The sequence below is a fragment of the Somniosus microcephalus genome, chromosome 4, assembly GCF_052327205.1.
Source record: "Somniosus microcephalus isolate GS21.2 chromosome 4, FLI_Smic_1.0, whole genome shotgun sequence".
Lineage (NCBI taxonomy): Eukaryota > Metazoa > Chordata > Chondrichthyes > Squaliformes > Somniosidae > Somniosus > Somniosus microcephalus.
The window spans coordinates 31471452-31491347 of record NC_140990.1 but is presented as its reverse complement, the minus strand read 5'-3'; the positions used below and the strand labels follow the sequence as shown (position 1 = coordinate 31491347).

Below are 19896 nucleotides of genomic sequence, written 5' to 3'. Positions count from 1 at the left end.
GTCGCTGCTGCAGATCCACCCATGACCAGAGGGACTGCTGGTTCAAGGACAAAGCATGCAGGGAATGCGGAAAGATTGGACACATTGCACGTGTATGCCGATCTGGACAAAAAAAATCCACGGACAGGAAAAAAATCAATAAGGAAAAGTACAGAAAGGTACAAATGATGACGGACAGTAGCTCCGAAGACCAGAAGAGCGATAGCGACTCCGGAAACAAGAGACTAAGCTGTCTCAAATTACATAATGTAATTGCCAAAGAAGATTACCAGACCATTTGGGTTACCCTCACGATAGCGGGGTCCCCAGTTAAAATGGAGCTAGATACAGGATCAGCTCTGACCGTCATAAGTCGACGGGGTTACGAGCGGCTATTTCCGCATATACCTTTGAAAGACACATCCATTATCTTGAAAACATATACGGGGCAGAAAGTATACCCCAAAGGGAAAATAAAGGTGCCTGTTGTATACAACGGCAAGGAAATACAGAAGTTGTATTTATACGTTCTGCAAGATGGTGGTCCACCGTTGTTGGGACGTGAATGGATCAGGAGGATACGTTTAGACTGGCACTCCATTCAGGCACTGACGGTGACCAGTAAGAAAAAAAATGATGATGACGTCATACCTGAACGATTAAAAGACATCTTGGCCAACGCCAAGGAAGTGTTTCAACAGGAACTAGGAACCTTGAAAGGCGTCACCGCCTCAATAAAAGTGGAAGATGCGGCAATTCCCAAGTTTTTTAAGGCAAGGCCGGTGCCATACGCAATTCGTCCAGCAGTCGAGGCAGAGCTGGAGAATCTGGAAAAGGCAGGCGTATTATCCAAGATAGATTGGAGCGAGTGGGCAACACCCATCGTCCCGGTCATGAAGAAAACATTGAATAATGATAAATCTGAAGAACAGAGAAAAATTCGCATCTGTGGGGACTTCAAGGTGACTGTAAACCCGGTCCTTCACACGGTACAGTATCCTCTTCCGAGGATAGAAGATATTTTTGCCTCACTATCCGGAGGGAAACGTTTCACCAAAATTGACTTGGCACAGGCATATCTGCAGATGGAGGTTGAAGAGGCCTCTAAAAAGTATCTCACGATAAATACACACAAAGGCCTGTACCAGTACAATCGACTGGTTTTTGGAGTAGCATCAGCTCCAGCTATCTGGCAAAGAGCTATGGAGCAAGTCCTCCAAGGGATTCCGGGGACTCAATGCTACCTAGACGACATCCTTGTAACAGGAGAAAATGACAACGAGCACCTTGCCAATTTGTAGCAGGTGCTCACTAGGCTGAGAGAACGGGGCCTACGAGCAAATCGCCCCAAGTGCGAATTTTTCCAGAAACAAATATCATATTGTGGCCACATAATTAACGAGGAAGGGTTGCATAAGTCACCTGAAAAAATTGAAGCGGTCATAAAAGCCCCAGCACCTGAAAATGTCTCACAATTAAGGTCGTTCCTGGGATTGATAAATTACTATCATAAATTTTTACCGAACTTGTCAACTCTTCTGCACCCTCTTAATGAACTGCTACAAACGGGAGTAATTTGGAAATGGAGCAAAGACTGTAAACGTGCCTTCCATAAATGCAAAGGCTTGATCACGTCCAAGGAAGTTTTGGCTCATTACAACCCATCACTGCCAATCAGACTGGCGTGCGATGCATCCCCTTATGGCGTAGGAGCGGTATTATCACATAGATTCCCTGATGGCTCGGAGCGGCCGATAGCTTTTGCGTCACGCTCATTGAACTCAGCTGAGCGTAACTATGCCCAGATCGACAGGGAAGCACTCAGCCTGGTATGGGGAGTGAAGAAATTCAACCATTACCTACACGGACAAAAATTTACCTTGTTGACTGACCATCAACCCCTCATCTCCATATTCAACCCTAAAAAGGGTGTTCCCATTATGACAGCGCAAAGGCTACAGAGGTGGTCCCTTTTCCTAGGGGCACACCAATATGACATAGAATACAAAGGATCAAAACAGCATGGGAATGCTGATGGTTTATCGCGCCTACCGTTGCCAATGGTAGAAGAGGCACCTACAGTGGACCCAGTGGAGATGTTCCACTCAGCCATAGTGGAATGTCTACCAGTAACAAATTCTGCCATTGAAAAGGAAACGAGAAATGACCGGACCCTCTCACGAGTCTACGATTTAACGGTGAAGGGATGGCCAGCACATGGCGAACCACTGTTGCCGGCATTCTCGCAAAGAAGAGAACAGCTGTCAGTGTGCCGAGGAACCTTGGTGTGTGGATCCAGAGTGGTGATTCCACCCAAACGCCAGGATAAAGTGCTAAAGGAGCTTCACGAGGGGCATCTGGGTGGAGTGAAAATGAAGAACCTAGCCAGAGCGTTTGTGTGGTGGCCAGGTATCGATGGAGACATCGAAGATATGACCAAGAGCTACCTAGGATGCCAGAAGGTCCAAAACGCCCCACCACAAGCCCCTCTACATCCATGGGAGTGGCCCTCATCTCCATGGCAAAGGGTACACATTGACTTTGCTGGTCCATTTATGGACTCAATGTTCTTAATCGCGGTTGATGCACACTCCAAGTGGCCGGAGGTAATAAAGATGTCCTCCACCACCACGGAAAAAACCATCACAGTATTAAGGACCATATTTGCCAGGAATGGGCTGCCGGAACAGATCTGTTCTGATAATGGACCGCAATTTGTGTCCGAAGAATTCAGGAAGTTCTTAAAAAACAATGGGGTTAAGCACTACACGTCCGCCCCATACCATCCCGCCACCAATGGATTGGCTGAAAGGTTTGTCCAGACCTTCAAGAAGGCCAAAAAGGCCATGGGTAATGAAGACATAAATCTACAGCATAAGGTAGATAACTTCTTGTTTGCATACAGGAATGCAACACATGTGGTTACAAACCAAACTCCCGCCATGATGTTCTTCAACAGAAGCCTAAGATGCCGGCTGGATTTGTTCAAGCCAAACATCAGAAGGGACGTGGAGAACCGGCAATTTCAAGGCATGAATGAAAGGCCAACTAGAACCTTCCAGATAGGTCAACAAGTTTTGGCCCGGGACTACCGTACCGAGAAATGGCAGCCTGGAACTATTTGCACACGACTAGGGCCGCTGATGTATACCGTGGACATTGGAGAAAGCATAATAAGGTGCCATGCTGACCAGATCATAGAGTCATCCGAAAAGGGACAACCTACTCCACAACTCTATACGCCTAATGATGAAGCAGAGATACCCATAGTATCTACCTCCGATCCGGTGATACTGGAACCAGATGAACCCGACACTGGCATTCAAGCCGAATCGACCTTGCCAAAAGAACCTACTACACCACCAGAAACTACTACACCACCGAGGCGTTATCCGGACCGAGTCAGGAAGCCTCCAGAGAGACTGACTTATAATTGATTAACTGCAGCAAATGTGTAGATTATTGTTCTTGTAACATGTTAATTAATGATTACTTAAAATATTATGTACTGGTTGTCTAAAAGGGGAGGAATTGTGGTGTATGTGCCTTTAAGAGCCCCCTGTGTACTGTAATGCCGGTAATGGCCACTCGGGCTATATAAGCCTGTATATTGTCTTGTATCTGTTAGTTCACCTCCAGACTTTGTTCAGTAAACACCTGTGAAACTAACTCCTGCCTTCAGTGTCTCTATTAACACACGGATACAACACATTTGGTCTCTTGAAACTGGACTGAGCAGTAATCGGAGTATTATGATTAGTTGATGACGATGATTTGACTTGTTCTGACAGTGCAGTCTGTGCTCAGCACCATCGGTCTCTGAGCAGTAATCGGAGTATTATGATTAGTTGATGACGATGATTTGACTTGTTCTGACAGTGCAGTCTGTGCTCAGCACCATCGGTCTCTGAGCAGTAATCGGAGTATTATGATTAGTTGATGACGATGATTTGACTTGTTCTGACAGTGCAGTCTGTGCTCAGCACCATCGGTCTCTGCCAGACTCACCGTTCAATAAGATCACTGTCGCCACCTGCTGATGATAAACAGCGACTGCAGCGCCAGAGTTTCCTTTTAAACCAGATTCAGAATTCCACAGACAACAACTTGCACTGACCCAGTGATGGTCACCCAGAGGAGTTTCTCAGATCAAACCACAAGAGGGCCAAGGTGAATGAAGGGAGGAAGGACCAGAGTTGCTGGTTTCAATCGGAGGAGCTTTTCATGGGAAGGTGGGAAGTTATTTTGGAAGAAAGCGGCAATGAAGGTGGTAAAGGCAACTGTAAAACCCACAAACCACCTGGAATGGTGGTGGAGGAGGAACAGCTGAATCTGGAGCGGTGACATCGTGGCTCTGTCACTGGGCCAGTGATCCAGGGACCCGCACTAATGATCCAGAGACACCAGTTCAAATCCCACCACGGCAGCTGGGGAATTTAAATTCAGTTCATTAAATAAATCTCTGAAATGGCCCAGCAAGACACTCAGTTGTAACAAACCACTACAAAAAGCAATAAGAAGAATAAAACCGGATGGCCCACCCGACATCGACCTAGGCACCGGCTTCGGCACACCCAGTCCATTCGACCCGGCAAAGTCCTCCTCGCCAACATCTGGGGACTTGAACTACAATTGGGAGAGTCTGTCCCACAGACTAGTCAAGCAGCAGCCTGACATCGTCATACTCACCGAATCATACCTTTCAGCCTATGTCCCAAACTCCTCCATCACCATCCCTGGGTATGTCCTGTCCCACAGACTAGTCAAGCAACAGCCTGACACTGTCATACTCACCGAATCATACCTTTCAGCCTATGTCCCAGACTCCTCCATCACCATCCCTGGGTATGTCCTGTCCCACAGACTAGTCAAGCAACAGCCTGACATCGTCATACTCACAGAATCATACCTTTCAGCCTATGTCTCAAACTGCTCCATCACCATCCCTGGGTATGTCCTGCTGGTGGGACAGGACAGACCCACCAGAGGTGGCAGCACAGTGGTATACAGTCGGGAAGGAGAAGCCCTGGGAGTCCTCAACATTGACTCCGGACCCCAGGGAGTCTCATGGCTTCAGGTCAAGCATGGGCAAGGAAACCTCCTGCTGATTACCACCTACCGCCCTCCCTCAGCTGATGAATCAGTACTCCTCCATGTTAAACACCATTTGGAAGAAGCACTGAGAGTAGCAAGGGCACAGGATGGGGGACTTCAGTGTCCATCACCAAGAGTGGCTCGGTACCACCACTACTGACCGAGCTGGCCGAGTCCTGAAGGACATAGCTGCCAGTCTGGGCCTGCGGCAGGTGGTGAGAGAACCAACATGAGGGAAAACCCTACTTGACCTCCCTCACCAATCTACCTGTCGTAGAGGCATCTGTCCATGACAGCATTGGTAGCAGTGACCACTGCAGAGCCCTTGTCGTCACACTGAGGACACCCTCCATCGTGTTGTGTGGCACTACTACTGTGCTAAATGGGATAGATTCAAAACAGCTCAAAACTGGGCATTCATGAGGCGCTGTGGGCCATCAGCAGCAACAGAATTGTATTCCAGCACAATCTGTAACCTCATGGCTCTGCATATCCCTCACTCTACCATTACCATCAAGCCAGGGGACCAACCCTGGTTCAATAAGGAGTGTAGAAGAGAATGCCAGGAGCAGCACCAGGCGTACCTACAAATGAGGTGCCAACCTGGGGAAGCTGCAACACAGGACTACATGCTAAAAAGCAGAAGCAGCATGCTATAGACAGAGTTAAGCGATCCCACAATCAACGGATCAGATCAAAGCTCTGCAGTCCTGCCACATCCAGTTGTGAATGGTGGAGGACAATTAAACAACTAACGGGAGGAGGAGGCTCCGTGAATATCCCCATCCTCAATGATGGCAAAGCCCAGCACACGAGTGCAAAAGACAAGGCTGAAGCGTTTGCAAAAATCTTCAGGCAGAAGAGCCGAGTGGATGATCCATATCAGCCTCTTCCTGAGGTCCCCACCATCACAGAAGCCAGTCTTCAGCCAATTCGATTCACTCCACATGATATCAAGAAACGGCTGAGCGCACTGGATACAGCAAAGGCCATGGGCCCTGTCAACATCCCAGCTGTTATGCTGAAGACATGTGCTCCAGAACTGGCCGCCTCTCGTCAAGCTGTTCCAGTACAGCTACACCACTGGCATCTATCTGACAATGTGATAAACTGCCCAGGTATGTCCTGTCCACAAAAAGCAGGGCAAATCCAATTCAGCCAATTACCGCCCCATCAGTCTACTCTCAATCATTAACAAAGTGATAGAAGGTGTCGTCGACAGTGCTATCAAGTGGCACTTACCAATAACCTGCGCACTGATGCCCAGTTGGGTTCCACCAGGACCACTCTGCTCCCGACCTCATTACAGCCTTGGTCCAAACATGGACAAAAGAGCTGAATTCCAGAGGTGAGGTGAGAGTGTACTTGACATCAAGGCAGCATTTGACCGAGTGTGGCATGAAGGAGCCCTAATAAAATTGGAGTCAATTGGAATCAGGGGAAAACACTCCACTGGCTGGAGTCATACCCAGCACAAAGGAAGATGGTTGTGGTGGTTGTTGGAAGTCAATCATCACAGCCCCAGGACATCGCTGCAGGAGTTCCTCAGGGCAGTGTCCTAGGCCCAACCATCTTCAGCTGCTTCATCAATGACCTTCCCTCCAACATAAGGTCAGAAGAGGGGATGTTCGCTGATGATTGCACAGTGTTCAGCGCCATTCACAACTCCTCAGATAATGAAGTAGTCCATGCCCGTGTGCAGCTAGACCAGGACGACATTCAATCTCAGGCTGATCAGTGGCCGGTAACATTCGCACCACAACAAGTGCCAGGCAATGACTAACGCCAAGAAGCGAGAGTCTAACCACCGCCCCTTACTATTAAACGGCATTACCATCGCCGAATCCCTCGCCATAAACATCTGGGGCATCACCATTGACCAGAAACTTAACTAGACCCACCATATAAATACTGTAAATACTGTGGTAACAAGAGCAGGTCGGGGGGGGGGGGGGGGGCGAGGGTGGGGGGGAGATTCAGGAAAGAGTAAATTTAAAAGCAGCGAGAGAAATGTCAAGGCTGTAGCGCAGAGCAGAGTTTTGGGTAAAAATAAACAGAGTGGGTCAGGAAGGGACAGAGTGAGTAACAAAGGTAATACAGCATCAGTGACTAAGGTGACATCAGGGAAAAATAGAAAAAACTCAAAGCTAAAGGCACTCGATCTGAATGAGCGAAGCATTCGCAACAAAGCAGATGAATTAATAGCGGAGGTAGAAATGAATAGGTTTGATCTAACAGCCATTACGGAAATGTGGTTGCAAAGTTGGGAACTAAATATTTCAGGATACTGAACTTTTAGAAGAGATCGGCAAAGTGGAAAAGGAGGAGGGGTAGCCCCGGTAATAAAGGATGGGATAAAGACACGAGAGAGAAAGGATCTTAGCTCCGAAAATCAAGAAGTAGAATCAGTTTGGGTGGAGCTAAGAAACAGTAAGGGGCAGAAAACATTGGTGGGAGTTGTTTATAGGCCCCCAAACAGTAGTTGTAATGTAGGGCAGAGTCTAAATCAGGAAATTAGAGGCGCATGTAACAAGGGTAATACAGTAATCATTGGGGACTTCAATCTACATACAGACTGGGCAAACCAAATTTGCAGTAATAGTGTGGAAAACAAATTCATGGAAATTATACAACGTAGTTTTCCAGATCAGTATGTTGAGGAACTAACTAGGGAACAGGCGATTTTAGATCTAGTATTGTGCAATGAGAAAGGGTTAATTAATAACCTATTAGTAAAGGGGCCTTTAGGGAAGAGTGACCATAATATGACAGAATTTTATATTAAGTTTGAAAGTAATTTCGTTAAATCAAAAACTAGGGTCTTAAATCTAAACAAAGCAAACTACATAGGTATGAGGGGTGAGTTGGCTACGGTAGATCAGGAAACTACATTACATAGAAACATAGAAGATAGGAGCAGGAGTAGGCCAGTCGGCCCCTCGAGCCTGCTCCGCCATTCAATGAGATCGTGGCTGATCATCCAAATTCAGTGCCCTGTCCCTGCCTTCTCCCCATATCCCTTGATCCCTTTAGCCTTGAGAAATATATCCAACTCCTTCTTGAATATATTTAATGAATTGGCCTCTACTGCCTTCTGTGGTAGAGAATTCCACAGGTTCACCACTCTCTGGGTGAAGAAATTCCTCCTCATCTCAGTCCTAAATGGCTTACCCCTTATCCTTAGACTGTAACCCCTGGTTCTGGACTCCCCGACCATCGGGAACATCCTCCCTGCATCTAGTCTGTCCAGTCCTGTCAGAATTTTATAAGTTTCAATGAGATCCCCTCTCATTCTTCTAAACTCCAGCGAGTACAAGCCCAATCGACCCAATCTCTCCTCATACGTCATTCCTGCCATCCCAGGTATCAGCCTGGTGAATCTTCGCTGAACTCCTTCCATGGCAAGAACATCCTTCCTCAGATAAGGTGACCAAAACTGCACACAATACTCAAGATGTGGTCTCACCAAGGCCCTGTACAACTGCAGCAAGACATCCTTGTTCCTGTACTCAAACCCTCTCGCTACGAAGGCCAACATACCATTTGCCTTCTTAACTGCCTGCTGCACCTGCATGCTTACCTTCAGTGACTGGTGCACAAGGACACCCAGGTCTCGTTGCACTTCCCCTTCTCCCAATCTATTGCAATTCAGATAATAATCTGCCTTCCTGTTTTTGCCACCAAAGTGGATAACCTCACATTTATCCACGTTATATTGCATCTGCCATGCTTCTGCCCAATCACCCAACCTGTCCAATTCATCCTGGAGTTTCTCAGCATCCTCCTCACAGCACACACGCCCACCCAGCTTTGTGTCGTCTGCAAATTTGGAGACATTACATCTAGTTCCCTTGTCTAGCTCATTAATATATATTGTGAATAGCTGGGGTCCAAGGACTGATCCCTGCGGTACCCCACTCGTCACTGCCTGCCATTCGGAAAAAGAGCCGTTTATTCCAACTCTTTGCTTTCTGTCTGCCAACCAGTTCTCTATCCAAGTCAATACCTTGCCCCCAATCCCATGTGCCTTAACTTTACACGCTAATCTCTTATGCGGGACCTTATCGAAAGCCTTCTGAAAGTCCAAATACACCACATCCACTGGTTCTCCCTTATCTATTTTACCAGTTACATCCTCAAAAAATTCCAGTAGATTAGTCAAGCACGATTTACCTTTTGTAAACCCATGTTGACTTTGTTCGATCCTGTCACTGTTTTCCAAGTGCTCTGCTATTACATCTTTTACAATGGACTCTAGCATTTTCCCCACTACCGATGTCAGGCTTACCGGTCTGTAATTCCCCGTTTTCTCTCTACCACCTTTTTTAAATAGTGGGGTAACATTAGCTACCCTCCAATCCATAGGTACTGTTCCAGATTCCATCGAATGTTGGAAGATGATCAGCAATGCATCTACTATTTCTAGGGCCACTTCCTTAAGTACCCTAGGATGTAGATTATCAGGCCCTGGGGATTTATCGTCCTTCAATCCCATCAATTTCCCTAACACCATTTCCCTACAAATACTGATTTCTTTCAGTTCCTCCCTTTCATCGGACCCTATGTCCCCGACATCTCTGGGAGGTTATTTGTGTCCTCCTTTGTGAAGACAGAACCAAAATACGTATTTAATTGGTCTGCCATTTCTTTGTTCCCCATTATAAATTCCCCTGATTCTGACTGCAAGGGACCTATGCTTGACTTCACCAATCTTTTTCTCTTCACATATCTATAAAAGCTTTTACAGTCAGTTTTTATGTTCCCGGCAAGCTTACTCTCATATTCTATTTTCCCTTTCTTAATTAATCCCTTTGTCCTCCTTTGTTGAATCCTAAACTGCTCCCAATCCTCAGGTTTACTGCTTTTTCTGGCCAATTTATATGTCCTCTCCTTGGACCTTATGCTATCCCTAATTTCCCTTGTTAGCCACGGCTGAGTCACCTTTTTTGTTTTATTTTTATGCCAAACTAGGATGAACAAATTCTGTAGTTCATCAATGCGGTCTTTGAATGTTTGCCATTGCCTATCCACCGTCAACCCTTTGAGTGACATTCCCCAATCAATCCTACCCAACTCGCGCCTCAGACCATCGTAATTTCCTTTATTTAAATTCAGGACCCTAGTCTCTGAGTCAACTATTTCATTTTCCATCTTTAATGAAGAATTCTATCATATTATGATCGCTCCGACCCAAGGGTCCTCGTACAACAAGATTGCTAATTAATCCTTTCTCGTTACATAATACCCAGTCTAAGATGGCCTGATCTCTGGTTGGTTCCTCGACATATTGGTCCAGGAAACCATCCCGTAAATACTCAGGGAATTCCTCCTCCACAGTATTGTTACTAATTTGGTTAGCCCAATCTATATATAGATTAAAGTCATCCATGATGACTTCTGTGCCCTTATTGCACGCTTCTCTAATTTCCCTTTTAATGCCATCCCCAACCTCCGCATTACTGTTTGGAGGTCTATATACCACTCCCACTAACGTTTTCTGACCCTTGGTATTTCTCAGTTCTACCCATACAGATTCCACATCATCAGAGCTAATATCCTTCCTTACAATTGTGTTAATCCCTTCTTTAACCAGCAATGCTACCCCACCTCCCTTTCCTTTTTGCCTACCTTTCCTGAATATTGAATACCCCTGGATGTTGAGTTCCCAGCCTTGGCCACCCTGGAGCCATGTTTCCGTAATCCCAATCAAATCATATTCGTTTACCTCTATTTGCGCAGCTAATTCATCCACCTTATTACGAATGCTCCTCGCATTAAGACACAAAGCCTTCAGGCTTGTTTTTTTAATGCTCTTAGACCTATTAGAATTATTATCAATCAGGAAATAGTGAGTATCAATCAGGAAATAGTTGAGGCTTGTAATAAGGGAACATCTATAATTATGGGGGATTTTAACTATCATATTAATTGGACAAATGAAATTGGGCAGGGCTGCCTTGAGGATGAGTTCATTGAGTGTATTAGGGATGGGTTTCTTGAGCAGTATGTAACTGAACCGACCAGGGGGCAAGCAACCTTAGATCTGGTCCTGTGTAACGAGACAGAATTAATTAAAAATGTCCCAGTAAAGGATCCCCTTGGAATGAGTGACCATAACATGGTTGAATTCCATATTCAATTAGAGGGTGAGAAGGTTGGATCTCAAACAAGCGTGCTAAGCTTGAATAAAGGAGACTATGAAGGTATGAGAGCGGAATTGAGTAGAGTGGATTGGGAAAATAGATTAAAGGGTAAGACGATACATGATCAGTGGTGTACATTTAAGGAGTTATTTTACAACTTCCAAAAAATATATATTCCACTGAGAAGAAAAGGGTGTAAAAGAAAAGACAGCCATCCATGGCTAAGTAAAGAAATTAAGGATAGTATTCGACTAAAAACAAGGGCATATAAGGTAGCCAAATCTAGTGGGAGGATAGAGGATTGGGAAAACTTTAAAAGACAGCAAAAAATAACAAAAAGATTGATAAAGGGAAGATAGATTATGAAAGTAAATTAGCAAAAAATATAAAAACAGATAGTAAGAGTTTTTATAGTTATATAAAAAGAAAAAGGGTGGCTAAAGTAAATGTTGGTCCCTTAGAGGATGAGACCGGGAAATTAATGGTGGGAAATATGGAGATGGCAAAAACACTGAATGAATATTTTGTATCAGTCTTTACAGTAGAGGACACTAAGAATATCCCAACACTGGACAAACAGGGGGCTATAGGGGGGGAGGAGCTAAACACGATCAAAATCACAAAGGAAGTGGTACTCGGTAAAATAATGGGACTCAAGGCGGATAAATCACCTGGACCTGATGGCCTACATCCTAGGGTCTTGAGGGAAGTGGCGGTAGGGATTGTGGATGCATTGGTAATAATTTTCCAAAACTCCCTGGACTCAGCAAAGGTCCCGGCAGACTGGAAAACTGCTAATGTAACACCCTTATTTAAAAAGGCCAGTAGACAGAAGGCTGGAAACTATAGATCGGTTAGCCTAACATCTGTGGTAGGTAAAATTTTGGAGTCCATTATTAAGGAGACAGTAACAGGACATTTGGATAAACATAATTTAATAGAACAAAGTCAGCATGGTTTTATGAAGGGGAAGTCATGTTTGACAAATTTGCTGGAGTTCTTTGAGGAAGTAACATATAGGGTGGATAAAGGGGAACCAGTGGACGTAGTGTATTTAGACTTCCAAAAGGCATTTGACAAGGTGCCACACAAAAGATTATTGCTTAAGATAAAAAATCACGGGATTGGGGGTAATATTCTGGCATGGATAGAGGATTGGCTATCTAACAGAAGGCAGAGAGTTGGGATAAATGGTTCATTCTCAGACTGGCAATCAGTAACTAGTGGTGTTCCGCAGGGGTCAGTGCTGGGTCCCCAACTCTTTACAATCTATATTAACGATTTGGAGGAGGGGACCGAGTGTAACATATCAAAGTTTGCAGATGATACTAAGATGGGAGGGAAAGTAGTGAGTGAGGAGGACATAAAAAACCTGCAAGGGGACATAGACAGGCTAAGTAAGTGGGCAGAGATTTGGCAGATGGAATACAATACTGGAAAGTGTGAGGTTATGCACTTTGGCAGGAAAAATCGTAGAGCAAGTTATTATCTTAATGGCAAGAAACTGGAAAGTACTGAAGTACAAAGGGATCTGGGGGTCCTGGTGCACGAAACTCAAAAGGTTAGTATGCAGGTGCAGCAAGTGATTAAGAAGGCCAATGGAATGTTGGCTTTCATTGCTAGGGGGATAGAATATAAAAATAGGGAGGTATTGCTTCAGTTGTACAAGGTATTGGTGAGACCGCACCTGGAATACTGCATACAGTTTTGGTGTCCATACTTAAGAAAAGACATACTTGCTCTCGAGTCAGTACAAAGAAGGTTCACTCGGTTAATCCCGGGGATGAGGGGATGGACATATGAGGAGAGGTTGAGTAGATTGGGACTCTACTCATTGGAGTTCAGAAGAATGAGAGGCGATCTTATTGAAACATATAAGATTGTGAAGAGGTTGGATCGGGTGGATGCGGGGAGGATGTTCCCGATGATGGGTGAAACTAGAACTAGGGGGCATAGTCTTAAAATAAGTGGCTGCTCTTTCAAAACTGAGATGAGGAGGAACTACTTCACTCAGAAGGTGGTAGGTCCATGGAATATGCTGCCCCAAAAAGCTGTAGAAGCTACATCATTACATAAATTTAAAACAGAAATAGACAGTTTCCTAGAAGTAAAGGGAATTAAGGGTTACGGGGAGCGGGCAGGAATTTGGACATGAGTCTAGGTTCGGATCGGTCATGGCCCTGTGGGTAGCGGAGCGGGCCCAGGGGCCGTGTAGCCTGATCCTGCTCCTATTTCGTGTGTCAAATTCTGTTAGATTCAGGAGATGGTTCTGTGATAGTAGATTGGCGGTTAGGATCAGATCAGCCATGATCTTATTGAATGGCGGAGCAGGCTCGAGGGGCCGATTGGCCTACTCCTGCTCCTATTTCTTATGTTCTTATGTTCTTATTATTTATTGAGGCCATGTTTGATTTAAACCATTGATTTGTCTGACTGCCACTTTTGTTTTTCTCCTTCCTATCTTTTGCTTTTATCCTTGTTTCCCTTTCCTCTGTCCCCCTGCTCAGGTTCCCAACCCCCTGCCATTTTAGTTTAAACCCTCCCCCAGAGCACTAGCAAACACTCCCCCTGGGACATCGGTCCCGGCCCTGCCCAGGTGCAAACAGTCCGGTTTGAACTGGTCTCACCTCCCCCAGAACCGGTTCCAATGTCCCAGGAATTTGAATCCCTCCCCCTTGCACCATTCCTCTAGCCACGTATTCATCTGAAATATCCTTTGATTTCTCCTCTGACTAGCATGTGGCACTGGTAGCAATCCTGAGATTACTACCTTTGAGGTTCTATTTTTTAATTTACCTCCTAACTCCCTATATTCAGCTTTTAGGACCTCATCCCATATTTTACCTATATCGTTGGTACCTATATGCACCACGACAACTGGCTGTTCACTCTCCCCTTCCAAAATTAAAAGATATGACGGCAGACAAGGCCCAACCATCTTCAGCTGCTTCATCAATGACCTTCCCTCCATCATAACGTCAGAAATGGGGATGTTCACTGATGACTGCAGCGTGTTCAGTGCCATTCACAACTCCTCAGCTAATGAAGCAGCCCATATCTGCAGGCAGCAAGACCTGGATGACATTCAGGCTTGGGCTGATAAGTGTCAGGTAACATTCGCGCCACACAAGTGCCAGGCAATGACTATCTCCAACAAGCGAGCATCTAACCACCGCCCCTTGACATTCAACGGCTTTACCATCGCCAAATCCCCCACCATCAATATCCTGGGGGTCACCATTGACCAGAAACTTAACTGGACCAGCCACATAAATACTGTGGCAACAAGATCAGGTCAGAGGCTAGGTATTCTGCGGCGAGTGTCTCACCTCCTGACTCCCCAAAGCCTTTCCACCATCTACAAGGCACAAGTCAGGAGTGTGATGGAATACTCTCCACTTGCCTGGATGAGTTCAGCTCCAACAACACTCAAGAAGCTCAACACCATCCAAGACAAAGCAGCCCGCTTGATTGGCACCCCATGTACCACCGTAAACATTCACTCCCTCCACCACCGGCGCACCGTGGCTGCAGTGTGTACCCTCTACAAGATGCACTGCAGCAACTCGCCAAGGCTTCTTCGGCAGCACCTCCCAAACCTCTACCACCTAGTAGGACAAGGGCAGCAGGCGCAGGGAAACACCACCACCTCCAAATTCCCCTCCAAGTCACACACCATCCCGACATGGAAATATATCGCCGATCCTTCATCGTCGCTTTGTCAAAATCCTGGAACTCCCTCCCTAACAGCACTGTGGGAGCACCTTCACCACACGGACTGTAGCGGTTCAAGAAGGCAATTAAGGATGGGCAATAAATGCTGGCCTTGCCAACAATGCCCACATCCCATGAACAAATAAAAAAAAGCAATGGCTAGCATTTAAAGAAGTAATATGTAATTTATAACAAATATACATTCCTTTAAGGCACTAAAACCCCACAGGAAAAGTGGTCCAACAAGAGAAGTTAAAGATAGTATTGGATCAAAGGAAGAGGCTTATAATATTGCCAAAAAGAGCAGTAAGCCTGAGGATTGGGAGGATTTTAGAATTCAGTAGAGTCATAGAGTTATACAGCACAGAAAGAGGCCCTTCAGCCCATCGTGTCCACGCCGGCCATCAAGTCCTGTCTATTCTAATCCCATTTTCCAGCACTTGGTCCGTAGCCTTGTATGCTATGGTGTTTCAAGTGCTCATCCAAATGCTTCTTGAATGTTGTGAGGGTTACTGCCTCTACCACCCTTTCAGGCAGTGAGTTCCAGATTCCAACCACCCTCTGGGTGAAAAAGTTTTTCCTCAAATCCCCTCTAAACCTCCTGCCCCTTACCTTGAAACTATGCCCCCTGGTTATTGACCCCTCTACTAAGGGGAAAAGTTCCTTTCTATCTACCCTATCTATGCCCCTCATAATTTTGTACACCTCAATCAGATCCCCCTCAGCCTCCTCTGCTCCAAGGAAAACAATCCCAGCCTGTCCAGTCTCTCTTCATAGCTGAAGCGCTCCTGCCCACATAACATCCTGGTGAATCTCCTCTGCACCCTCTCTAATGCAATCACATCCTTCCTATAGTGTGGTGACCAGAACTGCACACAGTATTCCAGCTGTGGCCTAACTAGCGTTTTGTACAGCTCCATCATAACCTCCCTGCTCTTATATTCTATACCTTGGCTAATGAAGGCAAGTATCCCATATGCCTTTTTAACCACCTTATTTTAACTACCTGTCCTGCTGCCTTCAGGGATCTATGTACATGCACACCAAGGATCCTCTGTCCTTCCAAGGGTCCTACCATTCATTGTGTATTCCCTTGCCTTGTTAGTCCTCCCAAAATGCATCACCTCACACTTTTCAGGGTTAAATTCCATTTGCCACTGTTCTGCCCATCTGACCAACCCGTCTATATCATCCTGCAGCCTGAGGCTTCCCTCCTCGCTATTTACCACTTCACCAATTTTCGTGTCAAGTAAAGGAGGATCAAGAAATTAATAAAGAAACAGTAAATAGAATGAGAGTAAACTAGCAAGAGACATAAAAACAGACTGTAAAAGCTTCTCTAGGAATGTAAAAAGGAAAAGATTAGCGAAAGTAAATGTGGGTCCCTTACAGGCTGAGACAAGAGAAATTATAATGGGAAATAAGGAAATGGCAGAGAAATTAAACAAATACCTTGTGTGTGTCTTCATGGAAGAAGATGCAAAAAACCTCCCGGAAATACTGGAGAACCACGGGTCTGGTGAGAATGAGGAACTGGAAGAAATTAGTATTAGTAAAAAAATAATGGGAAATTAATGGGACTGAAAGCCGATAAATCCCCTGGACCTGATGGCCTACACCCTAGGGTTTTGAAAGAGGTGGCTATAGAGATAGTGGATGTATTGGTTGTCATTTTCCAAAATTCCATAGATTCTAGAACGGTTCCCGCGGATTGGAAGGTAGCAAATGTAACCTCACTGTTTAAGAAAGGAGGGAGAGAGAAACCGGGGAACTACAGACCAGTTAGCCTGACATCAGTAGTAGGGAAAATGCTAGAATCTATTATTAAGAACATGGTAACAGGGCACTTAGAAAATAATGACAGGATTGGGCAGAGTCAACATGGATTTATGAAAGGGAAATCGTGTTTGACAAATCTGTTAGAATTTTTTGAGGTTGTAACTAGTAGAATAGATAAGGGGGAACCAGTGGATGTGGTGTATTTGGATTTTCAGGAGGCTTTCGATAAGGTGCCACACAAGAGGTTATTAAACAAAATTAGGGCTCATGGGATTGGGGGTAATATACTGGCATGGATTGAGGATTGGTTAATGGACAGAAAACAGAGAGAAGGAATAAACGGGTCATTTTCGGGTTGGCAGGCTGTAACTAGTGGGGTACCGCAAGGTTCAGTGCTTGGGCCCCAGCTATTCACATCTACATCAATGATTTGTAGGAACTGTCATAAGTATGAGTGGGAATGACACAAAAAATACCCGAACACGTGAAATAAATTTCAAATAAACGTTACATATATAAAAATAATTAAAATGGCATTTAATTAAATATTTTAAACAAAAATTTAATTTTGGGGGAAAAAATGTATGTTTTAACGGAGCTAAAAATAAACTTAACTTATTGGACAGGGTTTTAATGTATAAATGAGTGATAAAATGTTATTTTTCTATTTTTTTAAACCTCTTATGCTGGTAAACCAGGCATAAGAATTCCAGGGCCTTTCAGCGGGCGGAGGTTGGGCCTATAGCGCCCTCTCCTGGGGATGTGCCGGGTTTTAGTGTGTGCGCTATGCATGCCTAAACCCGGCACTTGCGCGGCCCCTACGGGCACGTGCGCACCTCGTACGCACCCGTGGGGGGGGGGGGGTCGCAAAATACGGCCCAATATATCCAAGTTTGTTGATGATACAAAGCTGGGTGGGACTATAAGTTATGAGGAGGATGCAAAGAGGCTTCAAGGGGATCTCGACAAGCTAAGTGAGTGGGACAAGAACAAGGCAAATGGAATATAATGTGGAGAAATGTGAAGTTATCCACTTTGGTCAGAAAAATAGAAAAGCAGAGTATTTTTTAAATGGTGAGAGATTGGGAAATGTTGGTGTTCAGAGGAACCTGGGTGTCCATGTACATGAATCACTGAAAGTTAACATGCAGGTACAGCAAGCAATTAGGAAAGCAAATGGTATGTTGGCCTTTATTACAAGAGGATTTGAGTATAAGAGTAAAGATGTCTTACTGCAATTATATAGGGCCCTGGTGAGACCACAGCTGGAGTACTGTGCACTGTTTTGGTCTCCTTATCTAAGGAAGGATATACTTGCCATAGAGGGAGTGCAGCAAAGGTTCAGCAGACTGGTTCCTGGGATGGTGGGGATGGTCCTATGAGGAGAGATTGAGTAGACTAGGCCTATATTCTCTAGAGTTTAGAAGAATGAGAGGTGACCTAATTAAAACATACAAAATTCTTACAGGGCTTGACAGGGTAGCTGCAGGGAGGATGTTTCCTCTGTCTGGGGAGTCTAGAACCAGGGGTCACAGTCTCAGGATAAATTGTCGGCCATTTAGGACAGAGTAAAGGAGAAATTTCTTCACTCAGAGGGCGGTGAATCCTTGGAATTCTCTACCCCAGAGGGCTGTGGAGGCTCAGTCATTGAGTATATTCAAGACAGAGATCAATAGATTTTTTGGATATTAAGGGAACCAAGGGATACGGGGACAGTGCAGGAAAGTGGAGATGATGATGATCAGCCCTGATCTCATTGAATGGGGAGCAGGCTCCAGGGCCCGAATGGCCCACTCCTGCTCCTACCTTCTATGTTTCTATATGGGGACATAGAAACATAGAAACATAGAAGATAGGAGCAGGAGTAGGCCGTTCGGCCCTTCAAGCCTGCTCCGCCATTCAACGAGATCATGGCTGATCATCCAAACCCTAGCACCCGGTCCCTACACCGACAGCCATCCCACCCCCGTAACCCTGCAACCCCACGTATTTAATCCCCCTAACACTAAGGGTCAATTTATCATGGCCAATCAACCTAACCTGCACATCTTTGGACTGTAGGAGGAAACCGGAGCACCCGGAGAAAACCCACGCAAACACGGGGAGAATGTGCAAACTCCACACAGACAGTCACCCGAGGCCGGATTTGAACCCGGGTCCCTGGCGCTGTGAGGCAACAGTGCTAACCACTATGCCACCGTGCAGGAAAGTGGAGATGAGGATGATCAGCCCTGATCCCATTGAATAGGGAGCAGGCTCGAGGCCCACTCCCACTCCAGGTCCTTTGTTCCAATGAGGTCACCGCCTGGGCGCCGCGCATGCTCAGGAGGCAGAACTCAGGCCGACAATCCGGCCGCTGCTGCGCCTGCGCGCTGGTCTCCGGGGCAACCGCGCGGGGGCTCCTGGGTCAGGCGAGCGCGCAGCCGTTGAGGCCGAGTCACCGACAGAAAGTGAGTTTGTTGCACCGAGTGAGCTGGCGGTTGGGCGGGGCGATGGTATAGGGGGCGGAGAGAGAGAGAGAGAGAATAAAGTAAAATACAAACCCGAAAGTCGGGTGGAAGCTCCCCGGAAACGAAATGGAGCGGATTCAGCCGCCCCAATCACCCGGGGTGGCGAGGGGGCGGAGTGAACTGGAGCACGTGACCCCGGGCACGGCCTGACTGACAGGAGCTCGGACCAATAGAAAGAGAGGGGCGGTGCTGGAGGACCGAACAGGCGGTGGGTCCTCCAACCAATGGTGGCGCAGCAAGGGGGCGGGACCTAGTGAACAGCTCAGGTGTTCTGGGGCCGATTGTGACGCGCTTTCCCCAGGTGAGAGCAGCTCAGTCAGCACAGAGCTGGGGCTGGAATCTGGGAGAGGAGCCACGGTCAGCACAGAGCTGGGGCTGGAATCTGGGAGAGGAGCCACAGTCAGCACAGAGCTGGGGCTGGAATCTGGGAGAGGAGCCACGGTCAGCACAGAGCTGGGGCTGGAATCTGGGAGAGGGGCCACAGTCAGCACAGAGCTGGGGCTGGAACCTGGGAGAGGGGCCACAGTCAGCACAGAGCTGGGGCTGGAACCTGGGAGAGGGGCCACAGTCAGCACAGAGCTGGGGCTGGAATCTGGGAGAGGGGCCACAGTCAGCACAGAGCTGGGGCTGGAATCTGGGAGAGGAGCCACGGTCAGCACAGAGCTGGGGCTGGAATC

The 19896-nt window shown here is 46.3% G+C and overlaps 1 long non-coding RNA gene across 1 annotated transcript in view; it reads right to left on the bottom strand.

The window, feature by feature from the left end:
• LOC147118553 (uncharacterized) overlaps window positions 1-19343 on the bottom strand; it is a 72811-nt gene extending 53468 nt beyond the window's left edge. The window contains exon 1 of the long non-coding RNA XR_015077820.1: window positions 19253-19343. This is a non-coding gene — a long non-coding RNA (uncharacterized LOC147118553). The remainder of the gene's footprint in view (window positions 1-19252) is intronic.
• Window positions 19344-19896: the final 553 nt, after the last annotated feature.